The following is a 23,927-nucleotide window of genomic DNA, read 5'->3' on the forward strand; positions in this document are numbered from 1 at the left end:
CTTAATATGTTTTTTATAATTTCGTGATTTTTGTTTTTGTGTTTTTAGATTTGTAGCTTCTTTGTCTTATTTTGATGGATCCGTCACTCTGACCGCATTCACAATTTAAATTAAGCGGCACATTACGTTCAAATTTCATAGGTGATTTGATGAACAAACATTTCTGAACAGTTTGTATAAATATAAATATAACAATATACGGGTATCTTTCATATAATACATACCTCAAAATCCAATTCTCACACCGAATTCAGCGTTTACAATTAAATAGATACTTAATAATTCTCTCAGTGTATGTAAATGTTTATAATTAAAATTATTAATAAATAAAGAATATACAATATTTATACAATAAAATTTAAAATATGAAAATATTGATTAATCGAAATTTTTTTATTTTTAGGGTTATCTTAAAACAATGATGCTTAAATGCTGCCGTTAAGCAAAATATTCTCATAAAAATTCTTGCACTAAAATTACATTTACCGCGTAATTTTTAATGACTTAGGCAAAAAATCTTGTTGTATGGAGCTGTTTTATCTGACGGCCAAGTCAGCGATCGTAGGTCGGAAGTGAATGACAATTGAGTATAAAATTTTGGACAAATAAATTTTATAGTCAAGGTTGTCAAATTAAGTTTTCAAATTTTTTAACAACGTGACTACAAAAATAACAATTATTAATAGTTGCCCGCTATTTCAATGTAGAATTTTTTATTAATGTTTGGGGTTAACGACAGTTTTTTACATTTTTATCACAAAACAACATTTAAGCATTGCCTGTTCTCACGCAAAACAAGAAATAACAATTTTTGTAGAAACTTACAATTGATTAATTATATCTTAATTATAAGAAAATGTAGGTAAATTCAAAAAAAAATCATAGGTATATTGAAAAATTAAAGTTATTTAGTTGCAAACGTTGAATTCTATGGTATTATTTGTTTTTGAAATACAGTAAGAACACACTTTTAGGAGACACAGCGTGTATTTTTTCTTTCTGGAAATATTATTTCCTATAGGAAACGGCAATTTACAATTTACAACAATTGGAGAGTTCACAAGCCATTAAACAAATGCGTAATGATTATCTTGCAATGTTGAAGGTTGTGATAATAATAATAATGTGATGACTAATAGTAATATATACAGGGTGGGTCTGCTAAAAGTATCTTTCATATCTCAAAAACTGGTAGTCGCACCGATTCATCGTCTGCTTTAAATACTTATGTTTTTCTCTATGTATGTGAATTTTTTCAAAATTGTTCTATGCTTATAATTAAAAGTAAGTAGTTAGAATGTTAATATCCTTAAAATTAAAAATATGAACATATTAATTAATCGAAATTTTATGATTTCTAACGTTATTCTAAAACAACGATGCTTAATGGATGACTTTGAGCAAACATTTTTTATAAACATTTTTGCTAGCACTAGAATCACGTTTATTTGAATTTTTAATTTTTACTTTAGTTATTATATTTTGGGGATAGCTACTTTTTTATACGGAGTTTTATCATCGAACAACATTTAAGTATTGCTTGTTCTCAGACGACCAAAAATTACCATTTTTGCAGCTACTTAATAAAATTATAAGTAAATGTAGGAAAATTCAAAAAATGATCACACGCACAAGGTATTTATTAGGAAATTATATTAGTTTACGAGATGTAGTAAAAATATACCTTTTGTAGACTCACCCTGAATTTTGTTATATGAACGATTATGATATATTTTAGTTAAGTTAGTTGGGGTGAATCTTAGGGAACGAGCCGAACGCGAGTGTATCCAAATGATATCAATACTTTCAAAATTTTTACAAGGTGCATTAATGAACTAAGCGAAAAATTCACTTTATTCCAAAAACCTTAAGCATTTTTAACTGAAACAACCTGTAAGTAATAAACTTTATAATTATTAAGATGTAATTCAATACATATTTTATTAGTTTTTTAATAACCATTTATTTGTTATCACGTTATCAGATTATGTTGTTTGTTTTTGTTGTTATTTATTTTCAAATCAAATATTTATACTCGTTTGAGTACCATTGAATCTCGGATTAATTGTTTCTGACCCATGCTGTATAACTGTGTAACACTCACCATCTTTGTTTGATAACACTATATCATGGAAATATCTGTTTTTTTGCTGTTTCAGTACAAATTTTAGTTAAATGAAAATAATTGATATTGTTTGTTATTTTAGTTATTAATTTTATAAATGTGGAGACAGTCACAAATTATACTACTAGTTAAAACGAGAGAGCCAATTCAAAATAAAATTTAATCAATATAGTGCTCGTTTCTGTCATTAACTCGAGGGTCAATTACGACTGCTAGCTAACTCCACTTTATTTTGCACTGATTGTGTAAAAATTGAGACTTTTGTTTAGCCTGTTTGTGATGAAAATAGTCGCTAGGACCTGCTCCCATAATTTAATTTTAATTTTATGTCATACTAATTTTTCTACTAATAAAAACGACTGACTTTTCTTATCAGCAAGTGCGTGTTGCTTTCCATTTAACAGCAAAAACTAATCCTCATTAGAAATTTAGGTCACACTTTTAATATCGTCCGAAGTAGTGAAATATGCAGACACAAAACACGTAAATTTTTGTAGAAACAAGCACTCCGAAAAATTAAGCAGGTGCATTAAAAGCAATTAAAATATCGTTTCAGCCGACACATGTCACTTGAAACAATCTACCAAAAAGTAATTAAAGTGAAATAAATTATGTATCTTTTCATTAGACACAAGCTCCGATCCATATTTTACGGACGGATTTCCAAAAATATATTTAATTATTTAATAATGTTGATGAACGGCAGGGAACGGAATTATTTTTACCTTCCTTTGAACCTTCAGCACAAAATTTGCTAATTAGTTAATTTCAAATCAATTATTTAGTGGAAAATTGAAGCCTTTCAAGGCATAACTAAGCAAGAACAAAGCAACTTCATACCAACTGACAGTTTATTGCTTTATAATTAGGTAACGTCTAGCGTTTTCTGCATGGTAACAAACAACTAACATTAACTAAATTCACTAGCCTGCAAATTATTTTGTTTTATTGTATTTTTATTCGTGTTTTAACCGCAACGAAGGTAAGTTGTCAAACAGTTTAGAGTAATCACTTTTCCGTACATTTTAGCAGAAATTGGCAAACGGGACGAAAAATGAAAACATTGTCACTTCGTTTAAGGAGTGTTCTAAAAAGGATAAAAATTATTCTTTTCTCAATCATTTTTAAACACAGGTTCATGTTTTTTATGTTAGTTTATGTCTGATTTAACAATTCTTAGATATAAGTACTTCTTAATTAAATTTTGTAAATTGAACACGCAATAATATGCAATAAACACAGCTGACAAGCATCCAATGACTCAGTTATTTACGAAATTAAATTCATAAATATGTATTCCACCAGTGCGATAAGGAATGTAATAAATTCTTGCATAAATTAACTTCGCGTATATTGTTTGGAAGCTGTTCTTCAACAACCCTGAAGCTGCTACTTGTATTTAGATTTTCTTTGTAGCTGAAAAAATAGCCGCGTTTTCGATTAAACTCTTGAAGAAACCTCTTACGCTGAATGCGTCTAAATTTATTCGATTGGCTTGAGACGATTTCGTAAAAGGAGGCTTCACTACTAATGAGAGATCCGAAACAATCTTTTGGCAAGCCCATTTAATGTCGATGACACGCGTTTTCGATCGTGCCAGAGCTTCGAAAAATTGCAAAAGCGATTATCAACGTATACGATCGTGCTATTATAGCTTGTGTTTGTCGAATCCTCTTGTAAAATAACCTATCGTGATAGCAGCAAGGACTGTCGTTAGACGAACCGATTAAACGAGAAATATCTCCTGTTGAGTTTAAGGGCAACAAGCAAATTGGACAATAATAATAAATGGGGTAGAACAAGGAACGGAGGAGTTTGAAACAACTTGGCTTAAACTTGTGGAGAGTTTTTGTTTAATATTTTCGTTGCGTTCCAACGCAGGATAAGTTGCTAAAGTATTAATTTTTTCACAACCTATCATTTGAAAAAACAACAAATTTAAGAAATTTTCTTCGGCAAAATTGGTGGAGGCGCCGGGTTATTTCGTATCTAAATTAATCTACTTTTTCTCCAAGGAGGAAAGAAATTTAATTTCCTCTTCAAACGGATGTTTGACTTTGATCCCGTTAAAATAATAATAGCACGATACTAGATCAATACAGTTTTCACTTAAAATATGATCGGCTAAATTGTCTAAAATAATTGAGGGTTTAACACTTGGGCCATTAGTGCAATTTATTCATTGTCAAATTTGAATTAAAATCGGTAATTAAACTTCACTTATTATATTAAAACCGTTAAAGTTACATTCACTAAATCGCAACGTAAAGCTTTAAAATATTATTTTATCTAAACTGAATCCGATTAAGGCCACTGAAATTGGAAATAGCGAATAAATTTTATCATTAAGATTATGACATGAATTCAGCTCGTTTCTGTTCACATCACTAACGAGTAAACTTGTATTGAATTGATTAAATAAATTGCGTCGCGGATAAATCAAGCGACTAATGTCTAATGAATCTAGACTGAAGTCTTTGTTACAGACAAGACGTAATTGGGCGCGTTTTCGTGATTATCTTTCTCAATAACTTGATTAGAGTTATCAAATAAAATGGTAAACAAAAAACATGTTTACGCTGCAAAATTTGTACTTTTATTGATCCAACGTATACAATTACGGAAATTAGTGTTTATGCTTTAATACTGTCTAGGGGTTGTGGAATTATAATGCATAATATGTTTTATAATTTTTAATTTCGATGCAAAAAATAGATTAAATTTATTTCTATTTTATTTTATTTATTTATTAATAACAATGCTTCAAGTAACAATTAAGCATTTCATTTTTAATAATTGAATGTTGTGATTTATCAATTAATGGTTTAGTTGAATTAATTTAGAAGGCTAGAAAATGTTATTTTTTCCAATGGCGATTGTACGCCAAGCTTTGTAGTTTTTTCACAAGTGTACAAGATGTGACAATAAAAAATCCTAAAATTTAAACTGATTCGAGAACTCACTGCATAGAATGACGTATGTGACAGTTTTCAAAACTCGGCAGCTATTAAGTTATATACATAATTTTTAAAAGTTTCCGTGTAATTCAAAAATGGTAATAATTTAAAAAAAGTTATGGTTAGGTAAAAAATAAAAAGTGCTTACATTTTAATAATGAGATATTTTCGTTGTGAAAAGACAAGAACTTAGTCATAAATATTCTATATATTCTTTGTTATACCTCTCCTAGTGTACTGCTTTGTTGCAAAATTTGTTTTTACTTATTTGAAAATGCTGCTATTGTTTTAACTGTCTTGCTTTATATTGACGTTTGTAAGACCTATATGGTTGTTAACGAGAATAAATATTATTATTATTATTATTGTGATTATTGTACCGAAATACCAGTAAAACATAATTGTTTGAAGTCAAAATTTCCTGCTTTTATTAAAAATTCAGGATTTCTGGGTAATGGTAATTTTTTTAGTATTGGATTATAGGTATAACAATTTATTAAATTTTATCTAAAGCATCAACTTTGATTGGGGCTAGGAATCGGTGGTAATGAATTATTTGAACAACATTGGGAATCAGTAAAATTAAAATTGAAGAAAAACGCTTTACTCAAAAAAATCTTTGTATCATTATTTTTGACAAATTCTTTCAGTGAGAAAAAGGTAACAAAAAGGTTAGAAATGAATTACTGGCAAACTCAAAAAAAAACAAAATAACAAAAACGCCATTTTCAAAATCTGTAAATTTTCCAAATAATTGTGTTTTTTTTTACTTTTACCAAACTTACTTTACGAGAGTTATAACACTTATAACTATTATAAGCGCTTTTTAACCACCGTTTGGAATAAAAAAAATTTAAATCGTAGACTATTGTAAATTGTAAGGCTAATAGTGTGCCAAAAATTGCGTACCTTATAGTTTTAATGTCAAAAGTGATGCAAGAAAATTTCGTTTGCTCATAACAAATATCATTTTTTACAAATTGTTTAGATTATTTAAAAATTTGAAGGTCTACACATTTGTAACAATTCTACATGCATGCAAAAATTCATACCAAAATATCGCCACTAAAAATGAGTGCTTTAAAATTTTTGGGATAGTAAATTTTATAATAAAGTTTTATGAAATAGTGGAAACTTTTGTATCATACTGTGCCAAAACACCACTCCTAAAATCTTTTAATTTTTCAAACTACATTTTTTTATTTTTGGCTTTCACTTCTTTTGTCTTTTATAAACCGTTTTCTTAACAAAGTTTTAAAATTACATATCAACTATTATAAAGGCATTGCTTGTAACTTATAATTTCGAAATAAAAAAAATCGATTGATTCAACAAAGCAAAAAAATCGTCCCTAATGTAAAAAATTAAATTCTTCTTCTCACATGAGTTTTGGTGTTTGTTGACATTTTTCTGAAAGCTGGGAAAGAACAGGTCTAACCTTTCTCTTTGAAATGCCCAAATCCGACCTTAAACTTATTAATAAATTAAGTTCCCTTCATATTTGCTAAAACTTCGGTGTAATTTAAACCTGTGATTACCCCCAATGTTAATTCTACGCATCGGTTGTGTTGTGCCTTGATCACTGGTGAAATTCTAGAGCTTTAGCTAAATGCCTCACTGCGGTTATTACACAATTCAATAAATGACGCTCAGACCGTAACTATAGTATAACACAAGCACACAATAACGGTAATAGTTATTGCGGCAGCTAAATGAACCCTGTTAATCATAATTTGATAGAAACACAATTACTACATACGGCAGACCACACATGTATCAAGCTGTCTTATTTGTTTACAATAAGAAATAACATTATCTGAACGTACAAACAAATGTTAAATGGAAATCAAGGCTTGCGACCAACCTGTATTTCATTTTGTGTTGCCTTGTGTCAAATAAATAACTTTCACAACATTTCATTTTGCTCTATATACAAAAGTGGCAATAAATTCGATACAATTTATTTCTGCCCTAAATTATTTCAGGGACAATACATTTCCAAATTAAAATCAAAATTTATTATATATTTCTCAGTAACTATCATCAAATTACTATTCGATCGTAATTCGTAAAAATGCAACTTTAAAATTTAAAAAAGGTTAGTCCCACAAATAATCATATTGTCGATTTTGTTGTGTTAAAACGTAAATCTTACCAAGATTTTGTCATACATTTCTCTGATGTCCCGTATAAAAGCGATTAGTTATAAATTTTTCAATCTTAAATTTCTGCTTGTACCTGACGATTTTACGAGCACATCCCTCGTAAAAATACAACTACACACGTGCATTTTTCTTTTTTGATATAAAGTCCATATGTTGTAATTATTTAAATTCCTCTTTGGTTTCTGGATTACATTTAGAGTTGGATAAAATATTTAACTGTAATACAATTTTCAATTTTTGGCCAATCATGCTTGCATTTATTACAAAATCATGAGTTGGAACCCATATCTAAATTTCATGCAAATTAATTATTTGAACATGTTTTAATTAAAGAGTTGCGGTATTGTGGTTTTGTATCAACTGATTGCTTAAATTGGAGTAATTGTTGATTTAATATAAATTATTGAAAAGCTCGAATGCGCCTAATTTAGAAATAGCATAACATAATAGAAATTAAAAAACAGACTAAAATAGTATTTTTTGTTTATCAAGCAATTAAGTGTGAAGTTTTGTTAATAATTAGTTCTGTTGGAAAATTTGTTTTGTAAACTTTATTGCAACTAAAAAGCACAAACTCGTAATTAATCTCAGTGATGTACTATTTACTGAAAACGTCCAACAATCCGCAACACAGCAACTGAACTTGTCATAAAATAGTAAAGTAAAATTTGAAATTTCTCTCGGTGCATCATAATCACAAACTGGTTGTTTCATTAGATGATGCCAATTTTTTCCACTTAAATAAATGTCAAAACAACATTCAGTGGAAAGTAAGTAATCCCTCAACACTATTAAAAACCCATCATCAAGTTGTAAATGTCAAAACAATTGTGTAAATTTATTGATGTTGCCATATAGTAATAATTACAGCCCCTCAACATTACTTATTCAAAACTAATATCAAATTTAACGTGCGCAAAAAACGAACATTTTACGACACAAACGATAAAATCACCCTCACACTTTAATATTTATTAAAAAGTTAATGACGGAATATTGCCGTTTTCCTCCCTTCTTTGGCTCATCTTTAGTTCAGAATTGGTCATAAAAATATCTATTTGGGGCGACCTGTCATGGTCTTAATTTTGAATATGATTAAAATTTGATCTTCCAAAGAAGTTTTCACTAGCAGTTTTTTAATAAACGACCTTTCTGCTGAATTAATTCCAAATATCGGCCGATTTGTTAAATAAAAACGTGCTTTATTTACGAAGATTTCTATTCTGCCCTCGAAACAGTCTAAGTTTATATAATTGCCATGTTTCGTTTAAGTTAACTTATTTTTTATCGAAAAAATGCTTAAAATACCTTTTTTAAAGGATTTAAAGAAACCCTCTTTTAAATATTTTCAGTTCATTGTCGCATTTTACTTAGGTCGATTTGTTATCTTCTTATTTCAAAAAATTTTTTTGACACATAAAATCATTTCTCTATTTATTTTTTAACGAGGAATGCTGCAGTTAATAAACATTTCCCCAATTTTTGTAAAAATAAGCTTAAAAATGAGTTGTTATGGCTTATTTTGTTCAATTTGTTTTTTAGATAGTTATTTTTTTATTTTATTGAAATGTTGAAATGTCAAATTGCAAAATTAACAAATTGATAAATCATTTTAATAGATTTTTTTTAAATCACACAAAAAAATGTTAGTAAATGTTATTAAATCTCAATTTAAACAGAATTTTAAAAAGAAAATTATCAACTCTATAAGCGTCCGCAAATAGACTTCTCAGGTATGGTCAGGTTAGCTGAATTCATGTCTACTTTTTCTTGATAGAGTTCTAAGTTTGTATTTTCCAGTTAAGAAAAAAGTAGTTGCATTTTTGCAAAAATACAGGATGATTTAAAAGTACCGGATAATTTCTGTCCGTTTTAATTTAGAACGACTTATTAGAAAAAAAAACACATTATTTTAGAGATTTTTGTTGACGCAAAAACTCACTTTATTACTACTTCATTTTTTCATGAGTGGTGCTGCCCTTAAAAAACTGTAGAATTGATGTAAAAATAAGCTTTAAAATGAGTTGTTTTTGCTTGTTTCCTTCAATCTAACATTTTAAATAGTAGTTTATTATACAAGTAAAGAAAATTCGTTCATTATCTGAAAGTAATGTGTTTCTAAAACGAATGCGGGTTTTCAGAAAACAATCACGAGCAGATAGTGCCAACTTTTCTTTACGTGTATAATATAACGTTTTCTCTAATTAAGTACATTAAGAAACTTTTGTTAATTTTTTTCACCGATCGAATAATAAAAATACTAATCGAATACAAAAAAATCACCAAATAGAATAAAAAAATCACCAAACGGCCACTTTATTCTATCAGTAAGATAATAAAAAAATTACTAAATCAAATCATGTGCCATAGTAGTCACTTGTAGAAAAAAGTTGTACTACCTCTACTCGTATCTATGAAATAAGCAACAACATTAGTAATCCTATAAGACAAATTATTTTATTCGCAGTGTTTTATTACTTATTAGACCATAATACCACTACTAGAAGACGTCTTATGATATCCATAAAACACACGGGTCTTAGTCTTGTGATTGGCCATATAAAAATTAATTCGACAAATGTCACTTCCAACCATCAAATAAAAATTTTCCAAAATATTGATTTAGTCTTTATAGTCTGACTGTGGGTAAAAAGTTGTATTGCATACAGGTCTTATAAGAAAACATGTATAAAAACAGTTATTTTGTAACTTTGGATTATTTTAAGAGATTTTAAAATCATCAGGAAAGAAATATAGCTATATAGCTATATAGAAATATAGTTATATAACTATAAATAAATTATAGTTTGCAAATTTTGATGGGTAATTATTTAAAAGATTTTTTCTTTCACTGTTTTTAATTTCTGTTTGTCCACCACCAAAAATAACTATGTAAAACAAACCACACGCCACAACATTTAAGGATGTGCATAAAATTAACGGAATTTACATTTTGCTTGAGCTTATTATTCGAGAGAGCTTATTTTAGCGTTACTCGACGTCATTCGCAGACGCGGAAAGTAGGATGAAAGAAATTTCTTCGGCTTGTAATACAGTGTGTAGGTTTATTCTATTATTCCACAGCTTCGTGTAATTTATCGCAGATCGTACGCTGTGTTATGGCTTGATCAAAGGCAGTTCCACCATGTACATATTAAATTCTGAATGTACGCTGCAGTTCCTCGCCTAAATATTCATATTTCCCTCCCGTATAACTAATATTTCTTAGGGAGAGCTGTCGGCTGGATAAAATATCAGACCCAAAGGCGATTTTAAATCACCTTTACTTTGAAGGACGGGCAATGGGTTATAAAAAGTAAATCCGTGTGCGGGTGGTGGGGTCACCCTTTGCATGATGAGTGCTTTCTGTTTGGGACGTGAAAGAGTCAGTGAAAATTTATTGGTAATTCGGTGAATAAAAAACGTTGTAAGGATCAAAAATGCAACATTTATTTTAAAAGCGGCGCCTTTTTACGACTTCCAAGTCTGGAAAGTTTTAACCACCAAACTAGAGTAATATTTTGTCGGTAAAAGTAATGATGGAAGCTGATTTTGCAATTTTTTATTACGAAACTATTAAAATGCAGCGACAAATTGAATGACGAACGTTTTTTCAGACATCGCCGTCGAATGAAAATTAGGTACAGTCGATTTTTTTTATAATTAGCTGTCTAAGAGTCGTCAGGTTGGCAATATCATAAATAGTATTTTTTTTGAATTATGGTTGGTGTAATTTTTTACTTGGCGAATTTGATTTCCAAATTTTTCAAGTTGTCTCCAATTTAAAACACGTACAACAACGCATTTAATTATTTGAGACCACCTTTAGACTAACGAATTAATGATTACCACTATCGTCCAATTTTCAAAAATGTCAAATCTGGTATTCCAAATGTCAAATGCAGAAAACAGCCAGTTTCAAAAGTAGTTGGACATGAACTTTTAGGGAGATATAGTCTGGTCTTTATCAGAATTTTAACACTGACGGTTGATTTTATGAAAAAATGAATTCCCAATTTCAGTTACAAATTAGACGTTTTCAGCTAAGTGTTCGTCAGGCACTTTTTTAGAAGAAATCTAAATTGTCCAGTCAAAATAGACATTTCAATTTACAAAAATTCGCATAGAGCTGAAAATTACTACAGATATTTAGGACACGATTACAAATAAAATCCCAATCGATCCCATGTATGCAATAAAAATATTTAAGGTTAAAGGTCAAATGTATCGGTTATTGCAATTTTTCTCGTAAACGGTAAATGTTATCATTAAAATAGGTCAGACAAAAATGATTTTATACTTTTTTTCTTTTTTTGCAAAAATGCTTATTTCTTAATTTTAATCAACATGTAAGATTCGATCATATCATGTGATACATCATTGCAACCAGGAACAAAAAGTCTTTTCAAAAATTTAAATTTCCATTATGGCGTTCACAAATAAAATGAAAATTTAGTGTGTAATTCTGACATTAAGAACGCCTTAGAAAAGGCGATGACACATTTAGATATCTTGTAAAAAAGTGCTTGAAGAATGTTCAACTTAAAAATATCTAGTTCTTTTGGTTTTCGCTAAAAAAATATAAAAACAAATGTTACATTTTTTATTTTCTCAATAATTCAAAAGTTATAAAAGGGACACATCAAATTTTCTTTCAGATAATTGTTCATTGTAAAAATGTCCAACTTTGCCCGAATTTAACCGACCTCGTATTTCTTATAATAACTGAAATCCCCATAGTGGAGCTCGAAAAACGGACACCCTGAAGATACAAATTTACCTTCGGCCTTAAAATTCTTGAAGACTGCGAAAAAAAAATAAAACTTCACACAATAAGGATCCTTTGACATAATAGCTGAGATTATCACTTGCATTTAGATGTAAACTATATTTTTAATAAACATTTTATATCTGTTGGTGTTACTACAGTTTATATGACATGTAGACCAAACTACGTCATTCCAAGGAAATACACCAGAAAAAATAGTTTATGCTTTATATCATACCTACCAACATGAGTTCAAGAGACATTATTAATCCCTGTTTAATGCTCCCGTTCTAATAACTACTACTATTCAATAAGTGTGCACTTTACCCTAATGAAAATTCACACGAAAATATGTTAAATTAAACGAAACACGCAAAATACCATCAATTTCGATTTATTTTTGTGATGTTTAATGTTTTGGCAAGATTATATAAACAAACCGAACTAACATCAATTTTAATTTAAAGTAAATTGGTGATTTTTCAGCCAGTTGTAGGGAATTTTTTATCCATTTTTACCTTGTGTTTCAACACTTAAAAAGGCAAAAACAACACAATTTTTGCCAAATTTGGAAAATCATTGACTTTTTTGTCAAGAGATTGTAGGTGCAGAAAAAATAACAAGAATTCTCCGAATGAAGATTTCTTCCTAATTTGCTTATGACATCTGAACAACAAAACCTTTTGACAAATCTGAAATCACTCTTAGAAGAGTTATTTTGAAGCATATAACCTTTTATTTAGCTCGACGTACAAAGAAGCAATTAAAGCTGTCTTTGAAAAAAAAAAATTTAATCGTTTAGAAAAACATATTAGTGTTACTTACCTTGTTTACCAAAAAAGTAATGTAACTTAAATTTTAGCTCGTATTTTTTTTAATGACCAATATTGAAGTGTGTCTTCCTTGACATATTATTAAATAAGTTTCAGTATTAAATTCACCGAATTTTAGTATCAAATTCCACCACCTACACCTTTTTCACGGTGAGAAATATGGAAATGGTGACCTCTTTTTCGTACAATTTATTTTCACAAAACTCACGAGGCTCTAAATTATTCTGCTACTCGCATTACCCTAATTAGACGACTTTACTCCTTGTAATAATACTCTGGCTTATATGGCTACTGGCAAAGGCTTAAGGGTCGTAAATACTTTTTTAAATACTATATCGTTTTTAGCGCTTTATTTAATTAAACAAAATACGATTTTCTGATGCGGCTGAATTTTAAAACACAAAACAATCTCCGAATCTGTATTAAAATGTGTGATAATTAAAGCTTCAATAATGGCCAAAGTTATTAATCTTTTATGCTATCAAGATCTGATCTATTTTAATCAAGAAACTTTAAGACGCATTAGTTTTCGGTATTAACTTTACCAGCTATGTCATAACGTTTCCTTAAAATAAATTCAGTTTAGAGACTAAACTGTCACTAAACTGTCTTATTCTGGTTTGTGAATTTTTTCTAATGTTACTCTGTTGCGAACTGACAAGGCGTAAAAACCTCCTTAAACATGATAAATGTGACATTTTAAATATTTCACGATAAAAAATCTTACATACTATTTTTATTTGGTGGGATATAACCGTCGTTTTCAAATTACAAAATGAAATGCGAATAAAAGAGAGAGAGGATTTTAAATTAATACATCCCACCGTCCCATCCTCTTTCGTTATATGGCAAGCAGAATCCTACTCAAGACATCTCTAAAAATTCAATTAAACCGCCCTGAAATACATCCCGAAAAGCTCATTTCTCAACATTAAAGAAAATCGGAAATTGGAAGTTTGATATTTCGTGTGTCCAATCGATATTTCATAACTTTTACTTACATAAATACAACGTAGCGTAAACAAGACACTCACGGCAATTACAAGTGCTTTGTACATTTTTCTGAGTGACTTCACTTGCATTTTAATGAATGAGAAACACGTCCGATGGAATGAGGTGTTTTCTAATAAAACCGCATTTTATGTTGGAGAATTTTCCTTTTAATAGTCTGAAAAGCTCGACGTTGACGACTCACAAGGTAATGAAATCACTGTTTAATATTTAGTGCAAGCGTGTACTAATTAAGCTGAATCGAGGCGAAATTTACATGAGTTTGACACATTTATGTTTAGTGAAATGTATTACAAATTTTTCATCTAAATCAATATTTCATACAGGGTCATTAGAAAAGTATATCTTTATCATACAAGAAATAACAATTTTTTGCAGCTACTTAGTAGTAATTAAATAATTCATTAAATAATTAATTTTAATTATAAGGATTTGCAGAAATAATCTGAAAGAATTTACGGACATATAAAAAAATACAAACTAGTACTGTATAGCAACCGCTGAAGTCTGCAATTATTAGTTTTTGAAATATATTAGCTGATTCAAATCTATAAAAACGCCAACGTCGCATTTTTTCATGTATTTCCAAAACATAATAGCTAATGTAATTTATACTTTTAATGAGAGATCTAATCCTTAATAATTATTTTACAATTTTATCAATCTTATTAAAAAAATAATAATTCGGTAAAATGCGACGTTGGCGTTTTTAAAGTTTTGAAACAACTAATAGTAACCATATACTCGTATATGTATTTCTTATACAAGTATTGTAAAAGTTATACCTTTTTTTTTCTCTATACATACCTTAAGTAACTAGTTATGAAGAGTTTTCATCGATTAATTAATATATTCCACAGAACAAAAAAATGTAGAATATGAAACAAAAGGTCTTTTGTTTATACTACGAGTATTTGCTTTGAGAAAAAAATTAATTGGCAAAAGGTAAGTAGTACAACAGAAAATGTGAAAATGTATTTAAAAGTGAAACTTTTGTTCCATTTTGGAGTTCAGTAATTCAACAAAATGATTACATATTATTTTACTGAAAATATACAAGGTGGGCCTTTTAAAGGCATATCTCAAAAACTTATAATCATAGAGAAATCAGCGTTAGCTGTTAGACACATTATTTTTTTCTCTATGCAGTAAAAATACAATGTGTTCAAAAATGGTTGATCATCAAGTCACCTACGAAATTTGAACGTAATGTGCCGCTCAATTTAAATCGTGATTGACAGCTCCGTCAAAGTAATGCATAAAGACTTGAAATAAAAACAAACGAAAGAGTACACAACAACAAAATTCACGGAAATATAAGACACAAATGAAGACAAACCATACACTTTGCCGAAAAATGCAAAAAGTGAGTAAAAGGCTATTTCAAAGAATTGACAGAGATGACAATACTCAGACTACAATAGTCATTTGACCTAAGAGGCACATTGAATTTAAATTCCATAGACCACTTGATGAACAACTATTTTTGAACCCATTGTATAATTTTAGCAGACGCAACTTGTACACTGACATGACAAAACAGATCATTTTTATTTACACCAACGTTCGCAAGACGAAAACAAAAAAATAAAACTATAAAATAAAAAATAAATATAATTGAATATAAATTTATATTTTTCTTTTTTTTAAATAATTTGTATTTTTTATTATTTATTTTATTTTTGAAAAAAATACCAACTCCATCTTTTGTGCAAAAATTTTTTTGTTGGGTCAAGAAATAGCTCCAACAAAAAACCCTTGGTTTACCACTTTTTTTTTCGTCCTGTATATATGCAAATGTGTTATAGTAAATATTTCTATTTATTTTTCCTTAGTCCTTTTTCCTTTGATTAAACTTTATATGATCCTTTATCAAAAGCTTTTACCCAGTTTTATAGTTTTTATCGCCTTTTGCTTTTACGCCTTTACGAAATTATTCGGTTTTAGGCAATAACTGGTGGAAAGTTCTGTATTATGATACGCAAATATTTAAATAAAGTAATCGCAATATTAGTAATAACTAAAAAAATTACTGAAAACTTTTTAATTATTCGTATTTTTAAAACCAACATACCACAATTAAAGGATAAGGAATAATTAAACGTCCTGTTTTAAACTTGGAAGCAAAGTTTAAAACAAAGTTTATCGAAAACATATTGTGGAATAATTCAGCTTTGTAAATGTGCATCCATTCCTCTGGTAAGTTTGAGCATGCAAGGCTGCAAGCTTTTGTTACGTTTCCACGAAACTTTTCGTAGGGTATTTGTACAAGCTTTCAAATAAACAAATACACTTTGATTTGTTCGTGTTTGTTCTCATTTAGAACTATTTGCGTCAACCGCACTCAAATGAACACTTTAAACTGCGATAACGTTGCGTGATCTAATTCGAACGCACCCACTGAAAATATGCAAAATGTTACTACCACCCCTTTTGCCAATATCTATTCTATTTTGAAACTGAAAGACAGTTTTAACGATTTTTTTTTATTTTTAAGTCTAAGTCCCACCTCTGACAGCACTTGAAACACTTTTACGCAAAAATGGAACGTAGCGGTATAGTATTACATACATACTTTATAAAACTGCTTTTGCTTTACTTTGCAAACAAAAATGTCAATAAGGTTTTACAGGAAATAAATTATTCCTAAATTTGAATTGAATTAAACACACCTTGTGTTGGATTGCAACGTTGTTATTATATTTGGTCATATTTGCTTTTTCGTATTTATTTGACCACAGTGCAGCACAAACATTATGTTGTATTAACAGCTACGTAACCTCATAATAGGATAAAGCAAAATTCAACATTACAATAATTATTGACGGTCAGTGGACACAAAATATTACTATTTGCCCACAAATAATGATTGTTTTTGGTAAATATTCTGGAGTTCGGATTTAACTTATTAATAATTATGTAAACTATTTATTTGGTCAAATAATGTATTTAATGATATTAAATATAATATTGGAAATCATATTTTATTAACAACGCCAATTTGTAGGCCAGTAAACCACTACCTTCGTTTTCCTTTTTCACTCTTATTACTGTCAATATTTTATTTATGGTTGTTTCAGACATCACATACCTATATTATTACTGCAAAATGATATATTATGTAGCTGTCCGTTATGAATTTCTAGGTTGTAACAATTATGGTTTCCATTCAAATATTATTTTTTATAGATTACTTTACATTCAAATATAAAAATTACAACTGTGTTTAAACTGTTGTATTAATAAAAGTATTTTTTGTGTTTTGTCTTTGCAACGGGAGAACAGAAACTATTTAATTATAGCAAGGAAAAAATCCGAATTAATATAGGTGTAGTAGTTTATTATACAAGTAAAAAGAGTTGGTCATTATTTGTAAGTGATCTGTGATCTGTGATAAATTATCTAATATTAATTTATCTCAACTTACGACATCTGATTTATTTGCCAAATAGAAATTATTGTAGTTTTGCTTCTACAATTTTATGGATTTTAGAGCCAGCTTATCCAGGTTTTTGGATCAATTTCTCAGAATTTTAAATAACTATTTCAAGTTTTGTACTATTTGGAGATTAACTAAACGTTTGCACTCAAATAACAAATGTTGTTTTATTGAATTTTACATTTCATTCTTCAAAAATAAAGTGATTCACTAAAATGTTAAAAAAAATTATGATAATACATATTTGAAATTAAAAAATTTGTAAAATAGAAAAGATACACAAAGCGCTACAAACTGAAAAAACCTTTACAGTCACAAAATATCAGAAACTCGTAACTGTAATGCTAATGACACTATTTCGAACCAAAACCAAAAAGTCTTACTTTATTCATAAATTATAATTTTTAAAGAATATAAAAATATCTTCGTGAGAGCTGTGTTTTTTAAGATTTTGAGTTTTTTTATTATTTTAGGGTTTCATTGTGTAATTAGTTAATAATTTCTCATGAAACTTCATTTTAAATTCTATTTACCTAAGAATTTTTAGTTTCTAGCAATGAGGGTTTGCTACTTTTATTTAATTTTTGAGTTCGGTTTTTCAATTTACTTTGTTCAGATTTATTTTTTGGTTCTAGTACTTTTTTCAAGTTTCTAATTCGAGTCTATTGGGTTTTCAATTTAATTAAGTTTTATTTTATCAATTTCCTTGCTTTTGAAATTTGGTTTTCAGAATTTTTGTTTTTCAAGTTATTAGTAAATTAATTAATTAATTAATTTCGGCGATAGTAAAATTTTGGATGTTGGATAATATTGAACTATTGGAACAAAAACGAGCATGAAGACAGAAACAAATTTTGTTAAAACCGTTTGGAAAATCACCGTAGTACAATTTTTGCGAAGTTTCTCTAAAAAAACACTCAAATAATTTTTTTTAACCTTCTCATATCAAACATTCTTTTACTTTTTTACGTATTTCGATACCTCTTTTCTTCAAAAACTCACTTATTTCGCCTAACTTTGTTATAACAAGCCAACAAATCACATTATTTTGGCAGTTTTCGTTATTACTGTTTTTATTTATCAGCGATAGATTTTGCACAACTCTGTCAAAAAATTATTAAATTAGATCCTTTTGATCTGCTCATCCCAATTACGTCTAACATTGATGTATTTGCTAAAAACTAACTTAATTTTCGAAATTTTCCACTGATGTGGCGGAAAATTAATTGTTTGTTACAAATGCACTCAAAAATTAGTCACTGAAGATCGAAAATCTATTTACTTTTGCGATTTTCTAGCATTTAGTATGCTTTATCCCAAAAACTTATTTGTTTAACCTATTTTGTAAGAAAAAACCAAGAAAATATAAAGGAAGATTGTAAATCACATTATTTTTACCTTTTTCGTTGACTTGCTATCTTATTTTTGAAAATCACTTATTTTGTAAAATTTTGTTAAAAATGATATTTTCCTTTAGCCAACACAGAAACAAATAAATAAATTTTGTGAAGAACATTTGACCATTGGAAAAAAATTAAATAGCTTTTTTATTTCTGTATTTTCAAGATTTCGGATTTCCTGTTTAATCAATAATTTATTCTCAGTAAGCTTCAGGTTTTAAACTGACATTTCTTCATATCTTTTGATTTCGATTTTTCGATTTTTCAAGCATTTTTGGTTGAATCTATTTTAGTTTTCTAAAATTTCCAAAATGTTAGGTTTATAATTTAATTGTACTTAATTTTATCAATTTTTTTGGTTTGGGTTTTACAAGTTCTTATTTTTTTTTCATTAGAAATTTGTAAAAAATGAACAATCTTTAAAAACTTGAATACCAGAACCTCTTTTTTGAGCGACAATTTGTCTAATTTAAAATCTAATCTTCAACACAAATTAAAATTCTAGTAAGGTAGAGCTTGTAAATCAATATGTTTTAAGGTTTTGAGTATATTTTTTGTGCTCAAATTTTTATATATTTGAGAAACTAATCGTCGCACCGAATTTAGCATTTGCTATTATTTATTAAATACTTAGGACCGGATTACAGAAAGCGAAAATAAGATTTAATTCAACATTAAACTATTTCGAATTAAGTTGTCATTTAAAATGCATTGACAAATGTAAAGTTAATCGCGATAAAAATTTAATTGCAATTAAAATTTTCTGTAAACCGGCTCTAGATGTTTTTTTCTATGTATGTGAATTTTTTCAAAGTTTTTCTACTCTTCCTTACAATAAAAATTAATAAACTAGAAATTAATGTCAATAAAATTAGAATATCAAAATTAAACGAAATTTTATTATTTCTAGTGTTACTTTAAAACAACGAGGCTTAAATGATGTTTCCGAACAAAAAATTAATTTTTGCTAGCACTAAACTACGTTATTGTGACATTTTTTTCGGATCTTTATCACAACACAACACTTAAGCATCCCTTGTTTTGGGATGGCATAAAAAATAACAATTTTTTGCAGTTACTTAGTAAGGAATAAATGAATGAATCAATTTAATTTAATAATAAGGAATTGTAGATAAAATCTGAAAAATTTTGATGGCTCGCAGGAGACAATTACAAAGTATTTAATAGCAAACGCTAAATTCTGTTTGATTATTAGGTACTTTTTGAAATATGGTAAAAACATACTTTTAGTAGATTCACCCTGTATATTTTTTATACAATTCTCAGTTCCTCTTGAATATTTTTTTCTCGTTTTATTAGTTAAGTATTGACAATTGAAGAAAAATCGACCATTTTTCAGAGTTTATGTAAAATTAGTGTGTTAGCCTAGAAACCTTAGTTAGGACAGTCTGTTCAAACACTCTTTGTGCAGTCAGCCACTAATTGCCAATAAAAGGAGGAGAATTGGATTCGTAAAGCAAATATTTTGCCGAATCAGGAACAGCCACGCCAAGATCGAAAGATAATCTATAACCAAGTGGGCAAAAGTAAACACTTTTAGGTCCGGGTAAACGTTAAGACGTGATGTCCAACAAGAGCCTAAAAATGGTTTTATTACATTTTTATGATGATGAAAAATGTTGATTTCTATTGACAAACCCTGAAAAGCGACGAATAAGCTCAAAGTTGTGACCATTTCCCTTAAAAATTAATCTGACGGTCTGTAAATAATAGAATAGCTCGAAGGACGATGAAAGGAGCATTTGCGGATAGAATTCCGTGATTGCATTTTCTCCAGCGAGAGAAAAATCCAGTAATATAAGTAAAATTTGTAACAATTACCAGGCAATCGAAATTAATTTGACGAAGTAATTAATTTTAATTGGTTTACGAATTGCTAAATAAAGCAAGAAGCAGTGTAAAGCTCGTTTAATTTATATACGTGACAAGACAAAACAAGCGCACGCTTCACTCTAACAAACTTTCGTTGACTTATCGCATAAATCTTGCTAATAAGTTGCACGACGTGGATTTTGGAAATTATTTCAGTGATGAACAAGACATATTGATCGCTGACAAATTCCACCCTGAATATAATAAAATTGCTGCCTGAACAAAATTCCGATGCTTTTCTTCTTAAATCCCTAACTTTACCTTAGCTTTAATTTAGTTATAAATAAACCGAGTAAACAACTATGTCTAAAAGCTTGCAATTAAGTTTCGTCTGAACCAAGGCAAACAACTACAAGACGTTTAAGTGAAAAACCAACTTTATACAACTCATATTCATTACTGAATACAGTATTGAGATACTACATTACTGCATTTGGTGGTTCTTTTAATTTAGGCATAATTATATGATGTATAAAACATTAAAAAAACCTTGCAATTTTGACAATGAACTAAATACAACATTGCATGAAACAAAAGATCACCAATCGATAGGAAAACAAATTTTAAAAATATGTATTAGAAATTAAGTTGCCTGGAAAAAATTTGACTTTTTGTGTTGTCTTTTATCACTATTCGAGAGTTCGTCCGGCAATTTTTAAACAAGGCCCTTTTCTGAAATTACATTACTAAGAGATAACTGAGATAATTAAAATAATTATTGCTAAAATATTATTCTAGCTTTTACTTAAGTAACTGAAAGAATAGCTTTCAGTATGTTCATTTTGACAAATTTTAATAATATAACTAAAATACAACTATACAATCATCCTCTTCAAAATATTACATTTAATTCGATAAATACCAACTCCGAACTTGTTGGTTGGAAAGTTGCTAAGGTAGAGATAATCTGATTCTATAGAAATTATGGAACCGATATTTAGATAACTCGTTCAAGAAACCGGGGGTAAAAAGTGATAGTCGATTCGTAATTTTTTTGTCGATAGCTTTGTCTTTTGATAACTTTTGTATTCTGCAAAAAACTTGATAATTGTGTTGATGAAATTATTATTAATTATTATTATTTATTATTTATTTAAATATTATTAATCCTGTAATATATTTTGAGAAAAAATGCATTAAAAAAATGATTTTCGGTTCTCAATGTTTTTACAATCGAAAGCTCTCTTGATAAGCCGTGTTTTCGGCAAAAATTAGAAATTTTTTATAAATTTTCCTAAACTAAAATAAGTCAATACCGAAATATCATTAGAGAACGAAAAAATTTATTAAAATCCTAAGTGACTGTTGGTTTACCACTTTTGGCTCGGATCTCGGGGGTTAAGTTCAGTACTGACTTTATTACAAAAATAATTTGAATATATACAAAATTTAGTTAGAAACTAAAACAGTTACTCTAAAACAATGTTAATTTCAATAATCATTTGCCTATTTAAATTTTAAAAACATTATCGTTATTGTTTAGTTGTCGCTGGTCAAGTGACCCATTTAAGACATTTTGCTGACATTTGTTGATGCCGCGGAAATGTTCGCATGAGTTACTTAACTGTTGCGACAACTTTTACAGAAAATTCTTGCTCTAATTTAAAATTTTCCAAAAAATTCTGTCTAACTCCTCTGTTAAACATCTTTTGAAAAGCTTAGCTTTCTGCAACAGTTTTAAATTACTACTGGTGATAAGCCTAAAACTGAGACTATGCCAAAATATTATGGAAAAAGCAAAAAAAATCAAGGATAATGCCGTAACAGGCCAAACGAGTGAAATGAAACATTAAAAATTTGAAGAAAGTTAGGATTCTAATTATTTTGTAACCTAATTTTCACCTGGAATATGGACTTCTTATCAAAATTGAACCCAATAACAAAAATAAAAAAGGTCCTAAGTGATTGCAGGTTCAATATTTTTATACTGTAGTCGAGCCGACACCAAAATACCTACATAAATCCCAAAATTTATCCACTCAATAAAAATTGTCGATGTTCGCCCTAATGATTTTAAATGTCTTCCCCATGAATTCTTCTAGACAAGACCTATCTTATTTAAAAAATTTTTACTATTGAAGAATAATAAATAGTATTAATATTATTTAATTCGAATTTAATTTATTATTTATGTTTTTAACTTATATATATGATTTGTTTTCATTATCTAAGGGTGGATTTTATAATCGTCGGATAACTTTATCCTGGGGATCAATTTTGAAAAATATATTGTTGTAACAATTGTAACCATAAAATAAAATAACTTATCCGAGTATGTAACTAAGTCTCAGTGTCTAGCATTTGCGCTACAGATGCTGTTTACTAAAATTTCAAAGTTAAAAAGTAAGTTATTTTTCAAAGTGGCTTGACTTAAATTATGCTGTAATTTTAAAAGGTTTGTACATATTCAACCTTAGAAAACAATTTACTATAAAAATAAAGTAGACAAAGTGTAAATTCTGGTATTCTACGTAACTTTAACGCTGAGAAACTAAAAAGTTGAAACAAAAAATTACAAAATAGTAAGATTGAAAATCTGAAGAATTAAGAACTGAAAAAATTATAGAACTGGAAAAGAGAAAGCCTAATAAAGCGAAACATTATACAATTTAAATACAAAAACCAATACACTAAAAGCTGAAAAAATGAAATAAAATCAAACTACAACAGTGAGATTGAAATTCTGTAGAAGTAAGTGAATGGAAGCGTAAGAAATTAAAATACTATAGATTGAAAAATAAGAACATTAACAAATTGGAAAACTGAAACATTTAGAGAAAGGTTACCTATGTCTCATATTCATTTCATACAATTAAAAAACTAGTAAATAGAAAAATTTAATGTATTGTTTAATAAACTGAATAGGTATATACTAATAAAAAAATTGAATAAATATTCTATTTTAAACTAGGTAGGTTAGACACAACTTTGTGACTTTTTGTGACTTTTTCCTTTCTTAATGAAACACATTTATTAGAATTTCAAAAAGTCCTTAATACTTGCGAGTTAGGGAGGTTTTATAACATTCGCTCTTTAGTAATCAAATTCAACAAGTTTTGTTATTTCATGCCCTGTTAACTTTTAACAACGAATTAAATTTCAATCGAGCTTCCTATAAACCGGCCCCAAGTTTGACATGTGCAAAATTACTCACATTGTATTTAACAGGAATAAGTTATTATTAGTATTATTACGTATTATGTTCATTAATCACATTAATCACAAAAAACAACCACGTTCAGCAAAAATTGTGCCTCGAATGGAGAAAAAAAACATTCAAAAAATTTTACGCACTATTCCCATTTTGATAGTATTTGTGAAGACTTATTAAAACCG

General features: G+C 28.5%; 1 protein-coding gene and 1 long non-coding RNA gene across 2 annotated transcripts in view; both read left to right on the forward strand.

The window, feature by feature from the left end:
• LOC100142507 (uncharacterized) overlaps positions 1-23,927 on the forward strand; it is a 155,683-nt gene that overhangs the window by 97,878 nt on the left and 33,878 nt on the right. The window lies entirely within an intron of this gene.
• Positions 2,863-3,377, forward strand: LOC135266562 (uncharacterized). Its single transcript, XR_010334675.1, has 2 exons — positions 2,863-3,107; positions 3,155-3,377. It is a non-coding gene; the product is annotated as an uncharacterized LOC135266562 (long non-coding RNA).

This window comes from Tribolium castaneum, chromosome 6 (genome assembly GCF_031307605.1).
Source record: "Tribolium castaneum strain GA2 chromosome 6, icTriCast1.1, whole genome shotgun sequence".
Classification (NCBI taxonomy): Eukaryota; Metazoa; Arthropoda; class Insecta; order Coleoptera; family Tenebrionidae; genus Tribolium; species Tribolium castaneum.